Genomic DNA, 24,607 nt, shown 5'->3' on the forward strand with positions numbered 1-24,607 from the left:
CCAATGAGATCAGTGAATGAAAGAGATCTTCATGAATGATATGGCAAATAAGCTGAAATTTCAAGGGCAGGAAGACATTGAATAGACAAAGGTAGGGAGCATGGTCAGTCATAGGTAACACATAAGCAGAGGTAGGAGAACACAGGGCAAGCATGGGGTGACACAGAGGAGAACATTCTGTTTGGAACATAAAATAAACGTAAGGATGGAGGACCTTGAATGCTCAGCTAAGGAGTTTATGATTAACATGGAAAGCATTAGGGAACCACAACAGATTTTTTTAGCCAAAGGAATGACATGATAAAATCTACATATAGCTAGGAATATTCCAGACTGGTATGAAAAATTAATTACAGGGAGGAGAGCATGGTGGAGAGTTAGACAAGTTTTTACTAATCCACTCTTTTGCTGGTCACCTCACTCTCAAAATAGAGACGACTTTTTGTCAAGCTGTTTGTCAGAAAAGGGAAGGAGGGGGTTAGGAAGGGAGCTGGATGGAGTAAAAAGGCTAAAGAGAGGATCTGAGCATGTTATTGACAGATGAGAAGGAACTGTTGGAGTAGAAGAGATTAAAGATGCAGGAGGGAGTGGAACATCCCTGGAGAAAGATCTGGAGATGGGATGATGGCACAGGTTAAAGAATTAGGCAAAGGGATACGTGTAGTGACTGGGAGAAAGGAGCCAAGGAGTAAGTGATATTGATAGTAAGTTTATCAGAGATATTCAGTGGACCACGCAAATAAAGGCAGAGATCCAGGTAGCCACAAGAATATGGAATATGTAGCTGTAACCATGCAATTCTGATACATTTTAGAGAAACATTCTGGTAGAGGGGAGGGAACATGGACTCTGAAGTCAGAGGAGTCAACTCTTAATGTCTCTGATGTTTACTACTTGTATGTCCTTTGGCAAATTACCTAACCTACTTGAGGTCCAGTGTCCTAATCTGTCAAATGAGGAGCTTGGACTATGTTGTGGTATCAGAAAGAAAACCTCTGAAATGGGCACTAGTCAACAAAATTTGTAGGGATATAACAGAGAGACATGATATCTCTCAGTAAAGATAAACTAGGGTTTTTTTTTACCTTACAGGGCTTTTTGTAATAGAAAAGGAACAAAATCAGAAACAGTATTTTTTAATCTATTCAGTTTCAAAGTATTAGCAAGGTACACGAATACGTGGGAGTACAGAAAAACAGCCTCACAGTTAAGAAACATCTGCTTTTATAAAGATATAAATGGCATGTGGTAACTGCAACAAGGCATATGAACAAATAGGATACAGGTGAAACATATGTAACATGGCCAAATACAGATATAACATGGTCAGATACAGATGTAACCGGCTTGATAGATATGCAACGTGGCCTGATACAGACATAACATAGGCTGACACACATGTAACTTGGCCTGATACATACTCTCTGTACTTGAAAATCTTCATGGATAGTGGAGATTTTTTTATATGTCTGTAATTGTTAGGAAGTTTTTTTTCCTTTATATCAATCCATTGCTCCCAGGAATACTAAGGCCCAGTATATAGTCTTTAATCTCTCTTCTTCATGGCAGCTTTCCAAAATCGAAGGACTATGTGCATTTCCCTGTCAATTCTGATCCTCTGTAGCCTAAGCATGCCTAGTTGTCCTTGGTTCCAGAAACCCCTTTCCTAGCTGCTGTGATCGCCCAGTGTGTTGGTAAACAAAATGGGTTCTTAGCACTCAGTTCAACCAAGTGCCCTTGAAGAGTTCAGCCTTTGTTTCCTTGATTAGATTGGGAGTCCTTGGTGGCCTCCTTGCCTCAGGGGAGGGCCTAGTTTACACATGAGTTTGAGTGACATGTTTGGGACATCAGAGGCTTTTAGACCATTCTTGGTCACGTGGGTGAGTCGTATGTGTGACTTACCCTTGACCTGAAAAAGATATAAAACCAGGGGTTTGCTTTCTCTTCTTTGGAGCTCTCTTACCCACAGCAGTGGTGGTGTGCATGACTCTGGGCCAGCCCTTGTTATGAGCTCCAGGGCTGAACCTAGATGTTGGTAACTATGAATTGTATTGGGTCTGTCAGTTGATGTTTGTAATTTGTTTATGTTTTGCTCTGAAGTTCAGGGTGCTGGCTTCTTCCCCTAAACTAAGTGAATGGTATTTGTATGATGAATTAAAGTAAACTTGTCAACCCCTTAACATTGCTTTCCTTAGTGAAGCAGATAAAAAGAACCTGGGCACTTGCAGTGTGCTGGTGGCATGCTTGTTGTTGGACTTGTGTTGGTCTTTCACTCCCACAATAGCTCCTAGCCAGATTGTTGAAACACCCTGATATCCTAGCCTAAGCCTCTCTGTTTGGCCTGGTCAGTCTCTGGGCCACCCTCATGATCCCCTTCTCTATACACAATACTTTTCTATAATGACAGTGTTAGACCTCCTGATTGCCAACCAGCACTTTCCACCTATTCCCCTTTTCTTCCCTATTTACCTTACAGTATAGCAGAGTGGAAGGTATGCAAGCCCTGGAATTAGAACACAAAGGTTTAAATCTTGCCTCTGAAGCTTGCTGACTTGTGGGCCCTTGCTCAAATTACATATCCTCCCTAGGCCTCAGTTTCCCCAACTGTGCAATGAGAGTGTTAGACTAAATGGCCTCAGGAGATGATCCTATTTTTTCCTTCTCTCTGCTGCCTCTCTCTTCCTTCCCTACCCTTACTTCCCAAACATCAACTTTTTTCAATATACTCTCATCCTCTTCCTCTCCACTAACAATACCTTAAAAAGGAAACACTCACAGTGAGACACACAGACGCACATAGTCAAGCTCCCTTTCATTTAGTTTAATAATGCACCTTCTACATATCTAGATGTCTTTCCCAACTTGAAACATTAAGGCCTAGCTGAGTCTTTTGGGGGAGGAAGGCAAGGTTACTCAGTTCCATTTGGGTTAGGTGGCCCTTGGAAACGAAGCCAGTTATGAGAAAATATTGAATTGCAAACAGCATCAATTTCTTCAAGCAATATTTATAGTCAGAAACCTCAGCAGAGCCTATACCATGGGGCAGGAGGTAGGAGCCACTGCTGTGTATGCCACAATGGCATACAAATGCCAATACCAGAATTAGCGTCATCAATCACTCAGGATAGCATCAGCTATTTTTTTCCATCTGAGGCTGGCAACTACTTGGTTGTAAGTTTAACATAGTATAACTCTGTGGCAATCATCCATAATTAGATTCTTAATATTTAATGGATATAATTCTCAGAGGACCATGATTAACACCAGCACTGAAGTCAAGCCTCATCTCCTTCTAGGCCACATTTACCACACTGTCAACAATCGATAAGCACTACTCTAAAGTACTTCTAATTTGTACACCAATCACATCTGGATATTCACAAATGATTCATGAATCCCAGGAAAGGCAAGGCTTTAAGTAGGTATAAAGTCTCTTATTTGAAGGTCAGTGTGGATTTATATAGGAATCCAAAGGCATGAAATACCATCCAATGCTTTTTAAAATTCTCTTGTGCAAAGGAATTCCAATTAAGCATCAATATATCCAAGATACCTTTGGAATCAACAGCCAGAGGAAAATTCCCCCAGTGGTATTATCTCTGTCTTCTTCACAGAGTATTAAAAAAAAACAACAAAAAACAAAAACCTTCAGAATGTCCAAGTTGGAAGGGACCTGAGGTATCTGCTCCAATTTATACCTGAATAGGAATCCCTGGTATATCATCCCTGAGCAGTGTCCATCCAATTTCCCCTTGAAGATCTCTATTGAGAGGAATATGACCACTTCTTGGGTAGCTCAAATTGTCAGAAAATTGTTCTCCCCCTCTTATATCAAAATGAAATCTATTTTTTTAGTGTATACCCTTGACTCCTAGTACTTCTCACTGGGGCCAAAAAGATAGTCTATTTAACCTCATATGACAGCTCATAAAATACTTAAACAGTGATTGTGCTCCTTTTAAGTTCAGTCTTTTGTGGACCACCCCACACATTTCTCTCAAATTCAATCACTCCCTATTGTTCCACTCACTCCCTTCGTAACTTAAACCAAAATGTTTGCCCTTTTGAGTCTTTGAACCTAGTTACCGTACCCTCAAATATGTACCTTCCCCTCCTTTCTTCCTTCTTTCTCCCTTTACGCCCCCCCCATTTTCAGCCTCCTTTTATGTGCTGTTTTCTCCCATTAGACTGTAATCTCTTTGAAGGCAGGGGTTATTTTTTTTGCTTATATTTCTAACCCCAGGACTTTGTCAAGTACCTAGCACATAGTAAGAGCTTGTTAAATTCTTATTGCCTGCCTGCCCAAAAAACTTACCTATGACTATTGTTATCCTTTATATGATGTTTCTTTGAGGGTAGAGACTGTCTTGATACTGTATTTGTGTCCATTGTGTTTGGCATATAGTGAACTCTTCATACTTGTTGTCTTTGTTGTTGTTTTATTGAATCATTCATTCACTTACCCCATTCCCAGGTGTTCTCTCTATTTGTCCAGAGAATATTGGGAGCAAAGAACTATAGCAAAGATATCTCCATCTGCCAGGACTTCATAATTCTGATCCCCCAAAGCTTGAGCTACTCTTTGGGGACTGCCATTAGGACCTGGAATGCACTTATTTTCTTCATTTGAGCATATACTAGGTCTGCTTGTTTCTGCATGCTTTCTTAATACTTAGTTGTCCTTATGCTGCCTCCTAAGTCTTCCAGGATATCTGAGCTTGGAAGCCCTAAATGTACCCTCATACTGCCTGCATAGCTACAATTCAACCACAGCCCCCCCCCCCTTCCCCAATTCATTTATAGCAAGCCCTAAAGACTTCTTCGGGTTTCACATTGGAATGAAAAGAGTACTGGGTTCAGTTCTTGGGTCTTCTATCTACTACCTTGTACAAATTCAGGCAAGCCATTTAAACTGCTGGTCCTCAGTTTCTTTGTCTGGAAACAGAGGTAGTAGGACTATATGACCTCTAAGATCACTTCTAGCTCTAAATCTAAGATATAATATGCATTTATGTTTACATTGGCATATCCACTAACTATTTTCTCTGCTTCCACAGTCTTTCAGATCAAACACCATACACTGCTATATTCTTCATCTCAGCCACTCAAGTTCTGGCTTCCAATCACTAGGAAACAATCCTGAAGCTCTCTCACAGTGCAGTGGGTAGGCAGACTTTGAGCTCTCTTCATATCAGGCACCCAGTTCTTACCTCTTGAGAGAACATTAAAGGTTAATACACCTCCCATTCCTTCAACCAGTCTTCATATGACATGCTCCTCAGACCCCCTCAACATCCTGGTTCTTCTCCTCCAGATGGGTTACCAACTTATCAGATGCCCTTCCTAAAATGTTGGACCCAGAGCTGAATACTTTAGCTATGGACAGGAAAGAGCACAATGGGGTTATCACCCCTGTCATTACAGACATTACAAATCTATATATTAATGTAGCCCGAAATTTCATTCATTTTTTCTCACTGTTGTGTCTCTTAGTTGACTTGAATTGAGCTTACAATCTATTCAGATCCAATTTCATTCATTTTTTTCCTCACTGTTGTGTTGCCCAGTTGACTTGCATTGACTTTCAATCCAATCAGGTTCACATTCATTCATTTTTCTCACTGTTATCTCATACTTGCATTGAGGTTATAATCCACTCAGATCTAGTTTCATTAACTTTTCTCACTGTTGTGTCACACAGTTTACTTGTGTTGAGTTTACAACTCACTCAGATCTTTAGATCTTTACATTTCTATTTTCCAGTAGAATTTCAAGGGTCAGCAAGTTAGCACAGTGCCAGGCACCATCCTTAATATGCTTAACAAATGCTAGTTGACTTGATTTGACTTGTGCAGTTGATTTTTATAGATGTAGAATCATCCAAAGATGTACGGGGGATAAAATCCCTCAGAAATGAAATTACTCCATCAGCCAGCAATCCTATTATGTGCCAGGCACATTAGTAGCCACTGAGGATATCAAGACAAAGGTGAGATAATCCCTGTCCTCAAGGAACCTATATCAGTGGAAGTAACACATGACTGTGCAAGCATATTGAAAACACATACAAAATAAATACAAGGTCAATTAAAGGAAATGAAGACACTAGCATCTGGAGGGAAATGGGATTAGAGAAGACTTTGTAAGAAGGTGGCCACCAAGCTAAGTGTTGAAGGAAACAAGGTACTCCAAGAGCAGGAACTAAGGAGGGAGTGAATTCTAGGCATGGAAGACAGCCTTGTGAAGGCATGGAGGTGGGAAATGGAATATCATATATCCATGACAGCAAATACCTCGAGAGCATGCACGTGTGACTCGTTCACCTGTCCATAAGGTTAGATTATGTGCTATACATGGGATTTCTCTGCAGCACCTTTCCATCTCCCCTGGAATTGAAACCCTCCCTCCCCCATCCTCTCAAATAGTGTCCAAATTTAGACTTCAAAGCCCCTCAAGCTGCTAAAACCACCCCATAGTGACACTTCAGTAACACTTGACCTGCCTGATCACCATGAAATGCTCCAGCCTTAACCCTTCACCTCCTCCCCTCTGAAGATTTGTCTGTCATTTCTTTAAGCTAGTTGAAAAAGTATTAATGCTGGAGTACTGATGATACCCTAATATATTATTTTTAATTGCGTTTTACTATTGTGAAGTTAACAAACACCAACAAACAGGAAAAAATGACTGCATGTGAAACTGTGGCTGGAATATACACCCTCTGTAGCTGTAGCTCTTAGAATCTATGTCTTCCTTCAATGCCAAGTTCATGTATCAGCTAAGAAAGACTTCCCTGATTCTCACTAGTTGTTAGTGCCCCTTCTCTCCTCAGATTCTCTGAAATTTCTTTATCCCTTCATATTCTTTATCCCTAAGTGTATTGTTATCCCCTTGAGGGCCATAGACAGTTTTCATTTCTGACTTGGTACTCCCTACCACGGCCGCTTGGTGCATAGGAGACATTTAATTGGTATTTCTTGAATCAAGCTGAGTTAAAACAGAAAGTCTAAATGTTCCACATTTTCAGGTTTCCAACCTAGTGCTATTTATAGCATCCTTTCTCTCATTCCCTGTGATGAGTATTGCTTTTCCATTGTTCATTCAAAATATTTCTTTCACAGATATCCAATGCCTGTTTCACACCTAGAAACTGTGTGCCTGAATGACAAAATTCCAAATGAATGTGCCTTTGTGGATAGTCTGAGCATATTTTAGTGAATGGAGGAGAAAATGGCTCATTTCTCTTAACTCAGGTTTTTCTTTTTTCTTCCTTTCAGGTCATTGAGAAGAAAATACTTGGATCCAGTGGTCTGGCCATCATGTAGAGTTGGAGCTGTGCTTCAGGGTTACAGCATCTGATGAAAGGCAAAGAGAGCACCGATAATCATACCTGTCAAGAAAGAAGCTATGAACAAGTTGTGTAAATTCTTTACCAAGGCAACTCTATACCTTCTTTCTCTGGGCCTGACCCCCTGCCAATCATGTGCACTTTACACGCACAGCCCTTCCATTGATAGCCCTGGGAGTTCTCAATGTGTAAAAATGAAGGCTTCTCCACATGCTGCTGGCTCCATCTGCAGACTTTAACAGTCTAAGGAGGAAAAAAAAAAGTCTGTGGCTTTTAAATACTTTGCTAGGGCCAGGGATGGAGTGAGTCTTTGGCTTCAAGCTTTTCCAGAGATTAACACAACCCTTATTAGTCTATAGATTAAACTGCATCAGTTCAAGGATTTTGCCACTTAAGACAGACCCTTCTCATCAACATTAACATCCTCATGCCCTATACTACACACATATTGCAGAGTTGTTTGAATTGGACTTCCAGTTTATAACAAATGCAAAACTTTTTTTCTGAAAAAAAATAGCAAGTTATTATACTATATTTATACTGTATTCAGGTTGTAGAAGCAATTGGCTTTTTACTCTTGGTGTTTCCATGAATTTTATTATGCATTAATTAATAGAATGGGGCAATTTTAGGTCACCTTTTGCTTTCTTAGCATTAAGGGTAGAGAACTCTAGTACTGTATTTTTAAACTTAGGTATTGCTTGTAACTACTATTCTGAGATCTAACTAAATATAATGTATATTTAATTCCACAAGATATATATTGTCAGATTGTATTTGTTACAGATTTATGGTCTTTTCTTACTATATATATATTCAAAATCTGGTAAGAGAACACTACCAAAAAAAGACCCAGCTTCATTGAACAGTAAACACATGATAAATATAACCCAGCTTTCTGTATTTTTAAGTTTTATATTTTATGGTTAGCAAACTCTGGAGAAATGTAAAGTCTTTCTATCTACACTGTCATCTTGTCTTAGAGGTCTATATGATATCGAAGCTTAGACCTTTACAAACCAAATTATAATATATGTAAGTATATATGTATATATATATATATGTATATATGTATATATATATATACACAAATAATACATGTTATACAAAGCCTCAATGGTTACCTTCTCAAAGATTGTTAGGTGGATATTGCTGAGATTAGAAGATTGGAAATAATGACCATTTCTCATAAAAATTAGGAGCAAGAAACAATGGTTTGATATGCTCTAAAGTCTAAATAGGTAGATACTAATTCTTCCTTTAGAAAAAAGGACTTCAAATTCTATACACATCTATGTGTATTTGTATAGACAGGGAAGAATATTTCAGAAAAGAATATTTACCCAGATAATGATTAGATAAAAAACAGCAGTTCAAAAGGACATGTAAGAAGCAACACTGACTTGACTGACAAAAAGAGGGGAGCTATACAGTGGATTTTCCTTGACCAGGTTGAAAAGGAAAGACTACTATCCAAACAACTGGATAATTTCAATGAGAAAGTTTATTAACCAAAGTGAGATAGGTTCAGCAAAAAACTTTCTAATTAACTTAAAAAACATGAAACAACCATTGTACACTCTACTTGTTCTCAGAAAATGGAGCTATTGTGCATGATGACAGTTTTCAACTCCCCTTCCAAGTCTTGGCAAATGATTTACTATTATAATAGCTGGTTAGGCTTTGACATCTTCAACAGTGATAATTACTCAACAACAGAGAGCACAAGCATGTTGAAAGGCAGACAGTCTGGAGAGCAGACCATCAGCTACTTAGACAGTGCCATGCTGAGGTAACTAAATGCCAAATTCTTCAAGTCCATTCTCTCTGAACTTGAAAGGACTGAAGTATGAATTTCCAATGCTACACCATGCAGCTAGCAGAAATGAAGAGAAAGAAAATGGCACAAAGAAATCCTTAGATGATATTTCCTAAGCTTGCAAAAAGGTAGTTTTTACTTTTTAGACAGGCTATTTGTTATTACGCAGAAAAATCTCTTAACATAATTGAGTATGATTCTCCTTTATCAAAGTCATTAGTCTTCTTACAAGGGAGAAAGTGGTTTCTTCAGCACATTTGCAAATTTCAACATTCAATATATCGAACTAATTCAGAGGACAGGATGTCTTTACTTGACCACAAATGTTTTCCGAATATTAAAGTCACTGTGTGATTTTACATTAATACAAAAAGATTGTTACTTTATGTGTTGTTAAAAAAGGATTTTCCAAAATCAAATGCCAATTGTGTGTGCATTTGAAATATGGTACAACAGTGTCAGATAGTGCAACAGCAACTGGATCATAGATATAGAGCTGGATAGGACCCTGGAGGTCATTTGGTCTAACTCCTTTATTTTGCAAATGAGGAAACTGAGGTGGAGACAGGGGCAGTGACTTACACATGGTCATGAGTAATCTTTGAAGAAGCCTGGTATATTTTACTATGATTCAGTTACTCAAATACTGGTAATAAATACATGCCCAATTATACACCATAATGAATCACAGCTAAATCTATATCATGTCTCCTGAAAAGTCATCCTAGAAAGATTGTGTCTTCATATCTGTATTACTCACTGATCTTTAGCAAATGGAACTACTTTCAAGAGTTGTCAGAAGTACAATTGCTCCTCAATTAGTTGGTTTCTCTGTGATGGCTGAGGCTGGATATTGTGGTGCTGTGTGTAGCTCTTTAAAATTTTATTGAGTCAAACAGGGAGAGGTGGATTTTGCTGTTCCAAATCATATCAATGCTATGATCAGCGATAATATTTCATTTGAGTAACCTAAGATAATAATAATAAAGATATGGATTAGTGCTTACACCAACCAGCATTACACCCTGCATTGTAAATGAACCAGGAGTGAATGCTTTGTTAAAGTAACATGGTACTCTATCAATAACAATAGTAAAATTGGACTCCTCCTCTTCGACAGGTTGGTGACACTTGTTATTTAATGGTTTGGTCCTCCTTAATTACAAGGTTATGGCGTAAGCTACAAGAAACACACAATTTAAGCTTTTCAATGGAGTATTTATATTTTGATTTTGTTGCTATTTGAAAGAGACTCTCTGGAAAAGAGATAATGAGCTTAAATTACAATTGACTTTAGAAAGAATAACAGACTTTTGAGCTCCCTCAATCATGTAATCAATAAGGACCTCTCTAGTTACAGGAATCACCACTATCTTTTAAGACAATTCTAAGACCTAAATGAAAAATCTAGTATTTACAAGCTTTTTATGGCTTTAAATTTCTTCCTTGGAATGCAGAGGGATTATGCCAGTTTTCAAATGCAGTTTTCCACCATGATGCATTAAATTGATTCTATCTTTTTTTATGGTGATATGGAAAAAGCACTAAATTTAGAGTGAGAGGACCTGAGTTTAAATGCTGCCTTTAATTCTCACTTCCTCTATGACCTTTGGCAAGACACTTAAGTACTCTGTGACTCATTTTCCTTTCCTGTAAAATGAGAGGGTTGGACTAGATGGCCTCTGACTTCACTTGCAGCTCCAGATCTAAGATCCTATGATCTGTGATTAACTTGTTCAGTTGTGTCCAGTACCTATGCATTTAAATGCTTATGTTATTCTGAACATCCAAAGTTATTTAGGAATGTATGGATAATGGACTGACTGTGTTTTTACTTTTTAATCTAGATATTTAATTGTACTTATGAGTGGGACTGGTCCTAGGAGAAATCACAAATAAGGGAGGCTTGTCTTCTACCGATCAAGAGGAGACTTCAGATTATTTCTAGGTTGTCCCCTTTCCCTTCCACCTGGGTAAGCTAGAGCAGTTCCAGGGCAGATTTGAGATATAAATTTCCCTTAGGACAGTAGCCTATTTGGTTCAGTAGTTCCTAGATAAACAATGACATTTCTCTTTAGTGGCAGCCTGGATGAGATTGCAGTCCATGCCAGCATAGGGATTATCTACATGGAGAAAAATACAAATTCTTGAATGTTGTTACCCCCCTCAAAAAAAGTAATAATAAATATACAAGGTGCTGCAAAAGTCTTAGTGTATTTTGAAAGCTTCAGTAAGACTTTTGGCTAACCCATTATAATTTTTCTGTTCATCAGCTCTAAACATTGCACAGCTTGTACTGATAGGTTAAATGTTCATTCTGAATTCCATCACAACAAAAATAATAGATGATAATTAGATGGCACTGATAGTAGCTCACATTTCTCTAGCCCATTAAGTCTCCCAAAGCATGATCTTCACAATTTCCCTTGAAGTGAGAATATATTATTATCCCCACTTGGCACATAGAAAACAAGATTCAGAAAGGTTAAGTTACTCATGGTCATATAAATACTAAGTGTTGGAAAGAAAATTCAAATTGAGCTCTCTGCTATATGGTTCAATGGAATAAGCGCTAGGTCTGGAGTCAGAGCTCTGGGTTCAAATCATGGTTCTACCACTCACTGCCCATGCACCCTTGGACAAGTCACTTAATCTCTTTGGGTTGCAGTTTCCTGATCTGTAAAGTAGAGAGATCCCTTTCAGGTCTGAACCTGTGATTCTATATTCCAAGTCCAATATCCTATCCACATTCAACATCTTTTCGGAAGTACTTTTCAGATAAAATGATTGGGAGTCAGTTAAAAGACTACTTAGAAGAGTTTGATTTCATTCAACTTAGCCACAAAATTTGAAGAGGCTTGCATGAGCCATTTAAGTTAATAGACCAATTTTGGAAAGCTAAGTGAGATGAGTTGGAACCTTCAAGAAATGGAGCTTCTCTTGATCCCAAGATTTTCTCAAAGTGTTTGGCACTAGTAAGCTACACAAAGGGTTCAATTTACAAGTATTATTTTTTTTTCAATTTAGTCTATTCTTTTAAAATCAGGTAAAAAGAAATCCCTTTAGCAAAAATACTTAATGTCAGTAGTAATAACACCATTGGTTTTTACAACTTTTTTTTTTATTTAGCTGTACCTCCCTCTATTCTCAAGGAATTCAATATGCTCCACAAAGCTATTTCCTGATTCTCCCTAGCTCTCTGTCTGATTCTCTCATGTTGTTTTCAGACTTGGTTTATACCAAGAAGAAAGTCATCATGTGGTTTAGTTAGTGACTGACCAAGTGGCAACTAAGACTCTACTGGGTACAAGTACATGAGTCCCCTCACTTTTTACCCAGGAAAACATGGAAATCCATCGAGTACTCCCTCCAAAGGTATATATGAACTCAATTATGCAACTGTATATAAAAACTTGCTTCAATAGTTTGTTATAATTTTTGTCTTGCCACTGGACTTCACTGACTCTAAAAGAGAGTGTGAGGCTAAAGACTTCATGCGCTTCTGCCTCACTTAAATCCAATTCACATGCAAGTCAAGACACCAACCCCATGATGTCATTAGTCCTCTCCAAAAACAATCAATACTTCAAATAATAATCAAATAACAATCAATGCTTCAAAACAATAATACTTCAAGAATATCCCATTAGGAGGGACCACCAAGTACCATTATTCCTAATTTCCCTAACTAGTTGAGATAATGTATGTGGGGACAATGATTTGAAAAGCATAAAGCACACTAGAAATTCAAGGTTTTATTTCAATAGTCAATATTTATTGCAAGTACAGTATCGGAAGTGCAATGAAGCAGTCAGTGGCACAAACAGAATTGTAACTCAAATCATGCAATTGTGTGTCTTATGAGAGGGAGTGTGCAAAGAAAAGTGTGCTGAATGTGGAATCACAGTACCTGGGCTCAACTTCTGACTTGGCCCTTTACTACCTGTGTGACCTTGGGCAACTCAAGTAGCTTATCTGGGTCTCAGTTTCCTCATCTGTAAAATGAGAGAGTTGGACTGGATCAGAAGTATCAAACACGCAGGTTACAATATGACTAGTAGCATTCCTCAGCTTAGCCTAAACAAACTAAAGTGTAACTGGGAAATATTTAACAAAATATACCTAAAATTTAGTGTCTTCCATTTCTATATGAGTTTGTCACCACAAAGCTGATGACCTTGAAGATCCATTACAATTCTAGATCTGTGATCCTATATTACAGTATATTGATTCCTATGAAAAAATACTTCAAATGCATGGATAAAAGTTTGGAATCCAGAAAAATTTCTGACATGTTAGTGTTTTAAAGCCTTTTCAATATTATTTCTTGAAAAAAAAACCACTGTGTCTACTTGGTGCTACAACATATGGAAGAATTCAGTCCTTGCTACAAAGGGCTTATTCTGGAAATACAGTGTAGGGTAAAACCCAATGATACTTTAGGTTTACAGGATATAATATGACATTTGTAATGTTGTCCTGCCATTGCATGCCCATGTATCATGTATCTCAAACATTTTCATTTTTATAAACTGCAAAATGTGATGCAGTATTTCAACTTGACCAAAGTGGTATCATTCTGCTGGGAAGTATAAAATACTAGACATACAACTGGGAGTGGTGTCTTTATTATCAAAAGGTGGCTTCAAATTACTTTAGGAGCTGAATTTAAAGGAATTATCTGGTATCAAAGGTCCCTAGATTTTAAGTTGAGCTGAGCTCATTAATGCAAGGTCTTGGTTACTCATACCTCCCTTGGCACTTGCCTTCATGACTTCCCACATGACTCAAATTCACATACTCTCTAATATTCTCCAGTGGAGCTACTATCTAAATAATATGGTAATCCCTTCAGTGTTGCAGCTTGAGATCCAGCCATACCTCTTTTTGCTTCTTGTATAAGTCCTCCTATAAATCTATAATGGGAAGTCCATTCAACAGTGTAAGGTTTTTTCATGTATTCTCCTGCTATCTGAATACCAATAAAGCACACAGTGTTCAGTATTGAACCCTCACTTTTGCTGTAGGACAAGCCAATCTTTTTTCTGGTCCTAGAGTTTTCTAAGGATATTGTCTACACTAATCCTCCTGTGTAATTACTCATTCGTACTATGTTGCACCATGCTTCTGCCCACATTGCCCTTAGTGTGATCCTCAACTTCAGTTCTTTGGAGATTATGCAACTATTCCATCTATTAAAACCATTTATCACCAGAAGAATATTAGTATTAAAAATACTGGCCTTTATTTCATGTACAAACTCAGGGTCATTAAAACAGCTACAATTTCCCAAAAGCAATTCGGCCTGCTCCCCTACTGCTCAATTTTTGGTCCAGCTCCACTGTCTATATTGCAGTGCCTGTATAGGATATATGAACTGATGGAACATCTCTATGGGTTCTTTGTCCAATTGCATATTGTGATCTGGGCAATAAGTATTCTTTATGTACTTTCCCTCCTTCATGTGGATAGTTAGGTCAAAGTATTTTGATTAATTACGGATCTCACTTAGGACTTGATTGATCAACAAGATGTCATCTACAAGTGAGAGCATCTGGAGGACCTCACAATCTAAAAGAAATCTCTATTTGTATGCTGTGCTGGACCCCTCTCCCCACCACTGAGATATTCACATACCTAATCAAATTTATTATCTTCCTGATTTAGTACCTCCTTTTTGCTTCATCACTATGCCCAATGCCAACAAAGATCAACAAATTTATTTTTTAATTTGCATGTAAATATTTTGCAGCATTAAAAAGCATCTCCATTTTGAAAGCAACATACTTTAAATTATCTCAGTGTCTTTTCAATTGAAAATTAATTTGCTAGTTCTAGTTCTCCCTCTGTACTTTAAAAATCCACAACACTCAATTGGAAATGGTCACAATTCTATGAACACAAGTGATGTCTTACTTTGATTCTTAATGTATATTGGACACCATCAGTATGTATATTCCTATCACTACTATAGACTACAACCCATCCATTCCTTCTTATCTTATGGATAGGATTTAATAAATATTATATTATGGGATTGGACCCACATACTTAAAGCCCTATTCTGATTATTTTGGAATAAAGTTACCAAGGTTGTAAACAGACTATCCTTCAATCATCTCTCAGTCTCCCAACTTTGCTAGTCCTGCCTCCATTTTTATTTACTTATGTCCTTTATGCCTTTTCTTCCATGTGTCATGGAAGGTACCATAGCCTCCTTATAACCACTGTCTCTCATCTACCCTTGGAATCATTCGCTATTTTGATTTTTCTAAGATCATGGGATTCTATGATTATGCTGGTATTGAAGAGATAGACTTTTAATAAATACTTCTTAAAAGAATTGTAAACTATTAACAGCCATATGAAAGATTTCTCCGAAACACTAATAATGGAAATTTAAATCAAATGAAGTTCCTCACCTTTTGAAGACTGGCTAAACAAACTGTGGTACCTAAATGTAATGGAATATTGCTATGCAGGGAATCATGGGAAGAGTTATATGACTTGAAGCAAAGTGAAGTAAGCAGAACCAGGAAAAAATATACACAATGACTTCAGCAACAATAATAGAACAAGAATAAGAGCAAGAAAAATCTAAACCAAACTCTGTAATTATGGGAGTATGCCTCCCTAATCTGTAGAGTTGGGAGCATGTAAATATGAAATGCTACATATACTGCCAGAATTAATAGAAGTACTTAATTTTACTAAACTGCATTTCTTTTCTCTTTTTTATTCTTTGTTCTAATGGATGGCTTTCTGGGTGAGAAGAGAGGAAGAGCTACTCTAGAAAATGAAGGTGTTGTGAAAAGCAACAATATCAATAAAATTACTTTTTTAAAAACAAAAAAAGTTTTTATATGCAACTAAAAAATAAGATACACAGGCAATGGGGTGTAGAAATTTATCTTGCCCTACAAGAAAGGAAGGGAAAAGGGGATGAGAGGGGAGGGGGGTGATAGAGGGGAGGGCTGACTGGGGAACAGGGCAACCAGAATAGAAGCCATCTTGGAGTGGGGGGGAGGGTAGAAATGGGGAGAAAATTTGTAATTCAAAATGTTGTGAAAATCAATGCTGAAAACCAAATATGTTAAATAAATAAATTGCATTTAAAGAAAAAAAAATAAAAAATTAGAATAACAAAAAAAAAAAAGAAAAAAATGGGCTTTGGTAGTAGTAACTTTGGATCATTGGAAACATTGGATATTTTCCTAAATATTTTCTAACCACAGCTTTATATGGGCCCAATTCATTGTCCATTTGCAGTTTATATCCAAGATATATGCAGACAGGATCAAAGGAGCCTAGGTGTAGAGCTTAAAGGTATTTAAGGTGCAATCTAGTCCTGTCCCTTCATTTTACAGATAAGGAAACAGAGAGATAAAGTAACTTGCCCATGATCCCATAGGTAGTAGGCATCAGGCAGAATTTGAACTCAGGTGCTTTGACTTTGCAGCTAGTATTCCTCTCTACTCTTCCACTCACTCAGTGGACTTTCCATCTGACTACATGTCAAATGCTGGACAAAATACACTTTTCATCCACTCTTTCTCTGTATGGATAGTGAAACCAATCTCTTTAACAATTATGGATTTTACAGAGTTGGTTTGTAAAATGCTCAAAGGCTCAGTGCAATTGATAGATCATTTATGACTGAGAACATTTAATAAAATTTGGCAATAATACAAAATCCTTCAGATTAGACCCTGCTTAGTATAACCTTCATGAACACAGTAATACTATATGTGAATGTGGACCTCTAGTTTTATATTCTAATTGACATTAATAATCAGCAGTTGGCTGAATACATGTTTCTATGGCTGCTTCTGCCATAGATTTGTGCATCTTATTAACATAAGTGTAGGAAACATCTTGTGTGTGGAAAGCCTTTAAAGCTGCATCTTGATTTATTGAGTCAAATGCTTTTCTTAAAAGTAATAATGGTGGTTTCTAGGTTCTTTTAGCTTCCTCCTTTTGGTGATATTTTTTGCCATCAGTTAAATTTCTCTAAGAAATGGAAATAGAATCAATATTTTTACTATTATCCCTCCCCCCTCTCCTTTTTTTGTTTTACTTAGATGTCTCTTCTAATTCCCTTTTTGAAGATAATTACTTATGCTGGACAGTTACAAGGCTTCCAGGAGGGCAGAAACTGTTTTCACCTTCCTTTGTATTCCCACTGTTTAGCACAAAGCCTGACACATAGCAATACAGTAGTAAGGCAAAATCCATTATTTTGGAGAGGGCCATGGACATGCCTGAGTAATTCAGAATTAAGAAGTATAAGGAATCTTCTAGGTAGATGGCAGAGGAAGTATAACATTTATTTAGACTTCAGAGGATCAAATCCAAGGACCAATGCCCCCAATTTGATATAGTAGCAATAATATTCCAAAACTGATATACCCACCTCACTGTAGTAATAAGGAAATTATAATAAAATATTATAGCAAGGAACCAAGCCATACTGTAACTCCCCCCTCCCCAGCTTCTGAATCCTGCTGCTCTCCACTCTGCTGCTCCCAGTTCTAGGCTCTCTTTCTATACAGTCCTAGCCATCATCTGATTGACTAGAAATCAGTGCACATACCATTGGCTCTGTTCTTAGCAACTCCCCTTAGGGCCTTGAGGGCTTCACGCCTCTCACAAACTAGCAAACTACTTTGCTAACTAGCCTGGGACCTCATGTCTAGTTAGTGAAAGGGTGTGGACCTGTCTCTAATCAGTCCTCCCTATGTTGGCCCCACCTGAGGCCTATTCAGTGGGCAGTAAAGATCTTTCACTTACTAATTGGCTTTACAAGCAGCTACTTAATAAATACTTCTTAACTTGACTTGACATTTCTTGATACCAAACCACATTTTCATCATAGGTTTTATCATCCTGCCTCACACTGAAAAGTCCCATATAGGTATATGCATGTGTTAAAGGCATATGTTGTGGTGTCATTTGATAGCTCTTGTAAAGTAATATACATATATATATATATATATATATATATATATATATATATATATATATATACACAGAGAGAGAGAGAGAGAGAGAGAGAGAGAGAGAGAGAGAGAGAGAGAATCTCTCTAATTCTTGATGTTCTGAAGCATTTATTGATACATAACTTGGATTTAATTTCATGTGGTAGTCTGTTGGCTTATGTTCATCATGAAGAACCACAAGGCAAGATGACCAAGAGTATCATGATGTGGTCTTCCCTGTTGCTTTTGGCTGTACAATGAAACCAACTTCGCTTATTCCTTGTTTTCATCTTTTGAAAAACATACAAATGATTCCTCCATTCAACTATAGCTTTTTAATATCTCCTGCTTTCATTTTACCAAGATAATATGCCCTTCCAAAAAATAAAATACAACACCTAAAGGCATTTGTAAATCTCTACCTTGTAAATTTCTAAAGGCAATAAGAAAGATTAGTTCCATGCATATGGTATAAAAATACGGTGCCACCGTAGTGTAGATGCAAAATTAAGATAATATAGAAGATAAATGATCATTTTTTGGGAAGCTAATCTTACTTATGGGAATTGGAATTACCATATATTCTTTTATTTGTTGTATACCAGCCTCCTGGGCAGCTGCATTAGTCAAAAATGTATAAGGTTGGTTTAAAAAGTCTATAAATAAAATAAAAAAATCAGAACCCACAACTAGGAGATATGGGGGGGGGGGGGGGTAAGAATCAGGGACATGGAAGCCATTTGCCTTTGATTATTTTAGAATTCTCTCTGCTTCCCAGGATTCTCACCTTGTTCTGTCCCTATGTATCTCTTTTCTCCTGTACCTCATTGACCTGAATGGCACCTACCTTCTTCTTTGCCACTGAACATCTCTTTGTCTAAAGACAGATAGATAATGTAATGGATAGAGCACTAGACATAGAGCCAGGAAGACCTTAGATCAAATCCAATGTCAGATACTAATGGGTAGCATGACTCTGGGCAAATTATTTCAGCACTCTCATCTTGAGTTGCAACACTGGTAAAATACCTACTTCACAGGCTTATTATGAAGATCGATGATTTAACATGTATAGTATTCTGCAGATGTTAAAGAGCTACCTGTTATCATCATGAATGTTTGTTTCACCTGGTCATATGAAAATGAAGATTTATTTGAAAATTTTTAGCAACAGACAAAGTAATCTCCTCCTAAAGTGATTTGGCCAGTAACATTCACCTCAATCCAGAGCCAATTGAAACTTGCAGTAGAATCCCTTTTAAGAAAGGGAGCAGGAGTTAAGCTCTAGAATGGGCTAAAGCTGAACTAAATGAATTGTAAACACAGATGACCAGAGCAAAAATGTCCCTTACATTATAAATTATTATAGTGTTAGAGAGGATCAGCAACTCAAATGATATGCCCCAAATAAGTGTAATAGATTGTGTTGACCTAAGGGGCGCTGAGACAACATTTCTCCAGTTAAGAATCCCTAACTGTGGACTCACATGAACTAGGTTCAGCCCTGAAGAAGCCTCACTTTTAAAGAAAACAGTCTGGCTCTTTTTTGTGGATTATAGTTGTATAGTATGCCTGCACCTGAGAGCCCAAGGGGAAATCACATAAAACCCAAGTATAAGGTCTCTCCAAAAGGTATTAAAAGAACTCCTTCTACATAGGCACTCAAAGTTCAAGGTAAATCAATTATAGGACAGTTATTTATTTCTTCCCAAAAAACAATAAATGTTTAAAACCTTAAAGATTAATAAACACTTACTGACAAAGACTTAAAACATAATACAGTAACCCATATAGTTCCTGTTATACTTTCCTGGAAAGTCAATACTTAAAACATGAAAAACCACCCAAGACTGTTAAATAGGCATTAATTATGTTCAGCTCAGTCATGCACTAATCATACTATTCCATTAAATTCGAGACAATCCAAGAAATGGCTCAGGCGTATCCTCCTGGCAGTGATCATTACCTCCTCCGAGAAAAATTGCAGCAGCTGCAAAGAGCACCTTCTTCAAGTCATCTAAAACCACTCAAGGCCTTCAGACCTCTTGACATGGGAGTCACTGAAGCTAGAAACATATACATGAGGACTGCTGTTCAGTCATGGGTGCTCAGAGAAAGATACAGAACAGGAAAAAAAACAACAATCACAGCCCTGAGATATAATCTTAGACTCATTGATGCCAGCACATATGTTATTTGCAATGTTCAGGCAGTTGCTATTCCTACTGAACTGTATAAAGGAAGAAGAAATTCACATAGGAAGAGAGACAGAGAGAGACAGAGAGACATAGAGAGGCAGACAGAGGAGAGAGAGAGAGAGAGAGAGAGAGAGAGAGAGAGAGAGAGAGAGAGAGGAGAGAAAGAGAGACAGAGACAGACAGACAGAGACAGAAATAGACAGACAGACTGAGACAGAGAGAGACAGAGACAGAAAGAGAGAGGAGAGACAGAGAAACAGCAAGAGACACCAAGTCAGAGAGAGACAGACAGAGAAACAGAGACAGAGAGAGACAGAGATACAGAGACAGAGAATGGAGAGAAAGAGAGACAGAGAGACAGACAGAAACAGAGAGAGACAGAGACAGAAAGAGAGAGGGAGAGAGGAGAGACAGAGAGACAGTGAGAAAGAGAGACATCGAGAGAGAGAGAGAGAGAGAGAGAGAGAGAGAGAGAGAGAGGCAAAGAGAGAGACAGAAAGTGACAGAGACAGACAGAGAGAGAGAAACAGACAGAAAGGGGGGAGAGACAGAGAGAGAGAGAAGAGGGAGGGGAGGCAAAGAGAGAGAAGAGAGAGACAGTGTCCTAACGGTCTTGGTAGATGTGAAGAGAAAGAGTGTTAGTGGGTAGAATCACTCCTCTTAGTCTACTAAGACACTCTTCTTGGCTCAGTGGTCAATTTTTAACTGTTTTTAACACAGCGACTTTTTCCTTATTCCACCATAGGTACTAAGAGATCATTTTGTCATCCCAAAGTCCTTCATCATTGAGCACATGCAGCCCCGGAAGTGGCTACTGATGCTCATCTTGGCTCCATGCATTCCTGAATTATCCTTTAGCCAAAGCAGGCAGGTAAAGGGAGAGGGTGAGTTTCTCTGATTACTCTCTCACCTGACTCCCACTCCGAGTTAAATTTTTGCTATCCCTAGCAAATCATCTAGGATATACTTAGCGCCTTTCTCACCCACCCACCCACCCCCACCTCCCACTCTGGCAAGTTTTTTGAGACTTGAAGAGATCAAGTATAGTACTTCAAGCACCTTCCCCAAGTATCTGCTGCAAGTCTGAACAAGGTCCACATGGCAAAATTTTTATGGTGCCCTAGATGTCCTTTGAATGATCCCAAGAGCTCATTAAGGATAGTTATTAGGATATCTCCAAATTATTAGTCTTCTATGAATAAAGCCTATTACAGACTAGTAATTTTCTAAAAATAATCAAACTCTCATATTTGATAAATCTAGTTCTGCATTTTGTTAAACAATGACAAAGCAAAATGCATTGTCAGTAAGGGTTACCATAAGGCTTCATGATGGATTTTCTTTTTTAATTTCTCTCTCTTCAAAAAAATCCCCAAACTCAATTGCCAATGAAGGAATGAGAATGGAAAGACATAAAGAGTAATTTAATAATTGATCCTTCTCCCCAACCTTATCCATTTAGCACCAGATGTTTCTTGACCTCTGTGCCATGTAATTTCATGTGTCCATTTACTATACCTTATGAGCCCTGTTCTCTGTTAATAAATCAGGAAAATTAATGGTGCTAAAGTGTTCCTCATGCTAACAATGTATTGACACTCCATGGTAACATTTATATCCTAACAAATGCCTTCAGAAGAAAAGGGGGCTGCTCAAATCTTATCTCCTTCAAGAGACCTGTCCATTCTCCCAGCCATAAGACCCTTCCCTCTGAGCTCATCCCCCATGTACACTGTATAGATCATGTACACACATAATTGTTTGCATATTATCTGTCCCATTTGAATGCGAGCTCTTTGAAGGCAGAGATGATGTAAAAAACATGACCTTTCTTTGTATCCCTGGCACATAAGAATTATATAAATTAATTAAGCAATATAAATGAATAAATGTTTCATGATGGTGATGACTTAACCCAGAGAAATGATTCTGAAGTTGCTTAGCTCTAAATTTCTCTGAATTCACTTCAAACCAAATACTTTTATTACTTACTCCTATGTACCAAAGCCTTGTATTATGGCAGTATAAAGACCAAAATGAAAGTCACTGCCCTCAAGGAGCTCATATTCTATTGGAACAAATAACATGTACATAGTTAAGTAAATGCTAGCTAGGTACACAAGTAAGTTAGGTTGGTAGGTAAGTAGGTAGGTAAGTAAGTACGTAGTTGTATTAAGTAATACAAATCAAGAGGAAGAGAATGATAATAATTAGAGGGGAACCATGAAGGGACTTGTGTAGAAGATGGTTCCTGAGCTGTCCTTTCAAAAAAGCTAAGGATTCTAAGAGACAGAAAAGGAGAGACTGAATTCCAAGCACATGGAACAACCTGTACTAAGGTAGGAAAGGTGGGAAATTCAATGCTGGATATAGGAAACAGCAAGTATACCAATCTGACTAGACTGGAGAATGCATGAAGGGAAAAAATAGGAATTGATTGAAAATGCAGGTGGGAGCAAGAGTGTGGCTCTATCAAGCAATCAACAAGCATCTATTAAGCACTTTCCATGTGCCAGACACTGCTAGGCACTGGGGATTTGGTTTTGATTACTTTTTAATGAAATAATTCCGCTCCCAAGGAACTAACAGTCTCTGGGGGAGGAAACATATGTAAAGACAACAATCCAACCATCGATCTAGACAGTTAAATGGCACAGTGGATAGAGCACTGGGCCTGAAGTCAGGAAGACTCATCTTTCTGAGTTCAAATCTGGTCTCAGATACTTACTAGCTATGTGACCTTGGTCAAGTCACTTAACCTTGTTTGCCTTAGTTTCCTCATCTATAAAATGAGCTGGTGAAGGAAATGGCAAACCACTCCAGTGTCTTTGCCAGGAAAACCCAAATGGGGTCATGAAGATTCAGATATGTTCAGACAGTTATTTCATGACTGAATAACAAAAATCTATTTATATAGATATAAATATATATGTATATATATAGTGTGTATATATACACAAAAACGTACATATGCATATGTATACACATATATGTATATTGACATATATGTGTATGTGTGTATATACATATATTTGTATGTGTATGTATATATGTGTGTGTATATATATATGTATATATATGTATGTATATATATATATATATATATATATATATATATATGAAGACTAAATGCAAAATAATTAAAACAGAGGGAGAAAAGACAATACCAGTTGGTATGATAGGAAAAGGTTTCTGATATAAGGTGAGGTTCAAGAAAACAGTTTGAGGCTTTTGCATCTTGTCCTAGAGGCAAAAATGAATGACATGGCTAAAATATATTAGAGCAAAAGAATGACATTATTGGATCTGTATTTAATAATACTAATTTGGTGGCTGTTTGGAAGAGAAGGTGGAAAGAAAAGAGAGCGGAAGCAAGGAGTCCAATTAGGAGGCTATTTTAATAGGCCTAGTAAGAGGTGATGAAGGTCTGAAGTAGAGTGGTAACCATGTGAATAGAGAGAAGGGGATAGATGTGAGAGAGATGTGATGAATTAAGCATTAATTATTTGGAGATATAATTAACAAGTCTTGAAAACTGATAGATATAAGGGAATGAAGAGCACCCTGATGGAGAGACAGAATGTAACATTTGTGGGGCAAGTCAAATCCCCACCACCATCTTGATTCCCCTCAGACTCTACTGAGACAACCAAGGATTCTGAACCCCAAAGCCCTGGGCAGACTAATGCTTCCAGCCCAGTTCCCTTAGCCACCATCCTGGTAAGCAACCCCTATGGAGATGCAGCCTGGCAACACCTTCTGCAGGAGCCACTTAAGATCCAGAGAAGAAAGTTCTTGACACCAAGATCCTTGGTATAGTCAAACAGTTCAACATCAGAAACCGGTATTTTTTAAGTGGAAATGAAATCAGTGGAGAGGCATTACCATCCGCTCTGCTACCATACCCTAAATATCATGGGACCCTTCCTTCTGACTTGCTGCTGAAACTTTCCATATATGTTGTTTCCCCAATTAGAATATGAGTTCCTTGAGAATGGGGACCGACTTGCTTTACTATTTGTCTCACCAGTGTTTAGCACAGTGCTTTGCACATAGTAAGCACTTAATGATTGCTTCATCCATCCATCCATCTATCCATCCATCCATCCATCCACCCATTCATTCAACACTGATTCCACAACCTTTCCATTAGACTTCACTGCCTCCTTTTGCTACCTTACAGCATGTCCTTGCCCTTTGTGTATGTACTTATCACCTAAACAAAGAGGCCAAATTAAACCAATGCCAGCTGGTTCACCGGGTT

At 37.8% G+C, this 24,607-nt stretch overlaps 1 protein-coding gene across 1 annotated transcript in view; it reads left to right on the forward strand.

Moving 5' to 3' along the window:
• The window catches only part of LIN7A (lin-7 homolog A, crumbs cell polarity complex component), a 205,790-nt gene extending 197,433 nt beyond the window's left edge, over window positions 1–8,357 (forward strand). Inside the window, exon 7 of the mRNA XM_036760719.1 lies at window positions 7,278–8,357. The gene's annotated coding sequence lies outside the window, so the exon portion shown is untranslated. The remainder of the gene's footprint in view (window positions 1–7,277) is intronic.
• Window positions 8,358–24,607: the final 16,250 nt, after the last annotated feature.

Source organism: Trichosurus vulpecula, chromosome 5 (assembly GCF_011100635.1).
Source record: "Trichosurus vulpecula isolate mTriVul1 chromosome 5, mTriVul1.pri, whole genome shotgun sequence".
NCBI lineage: Eukaryota > Metazoa > Chordata > Mammalia > Diprotodontia > Phalangeridae > Trichosurus > Trichosurus vulpecula.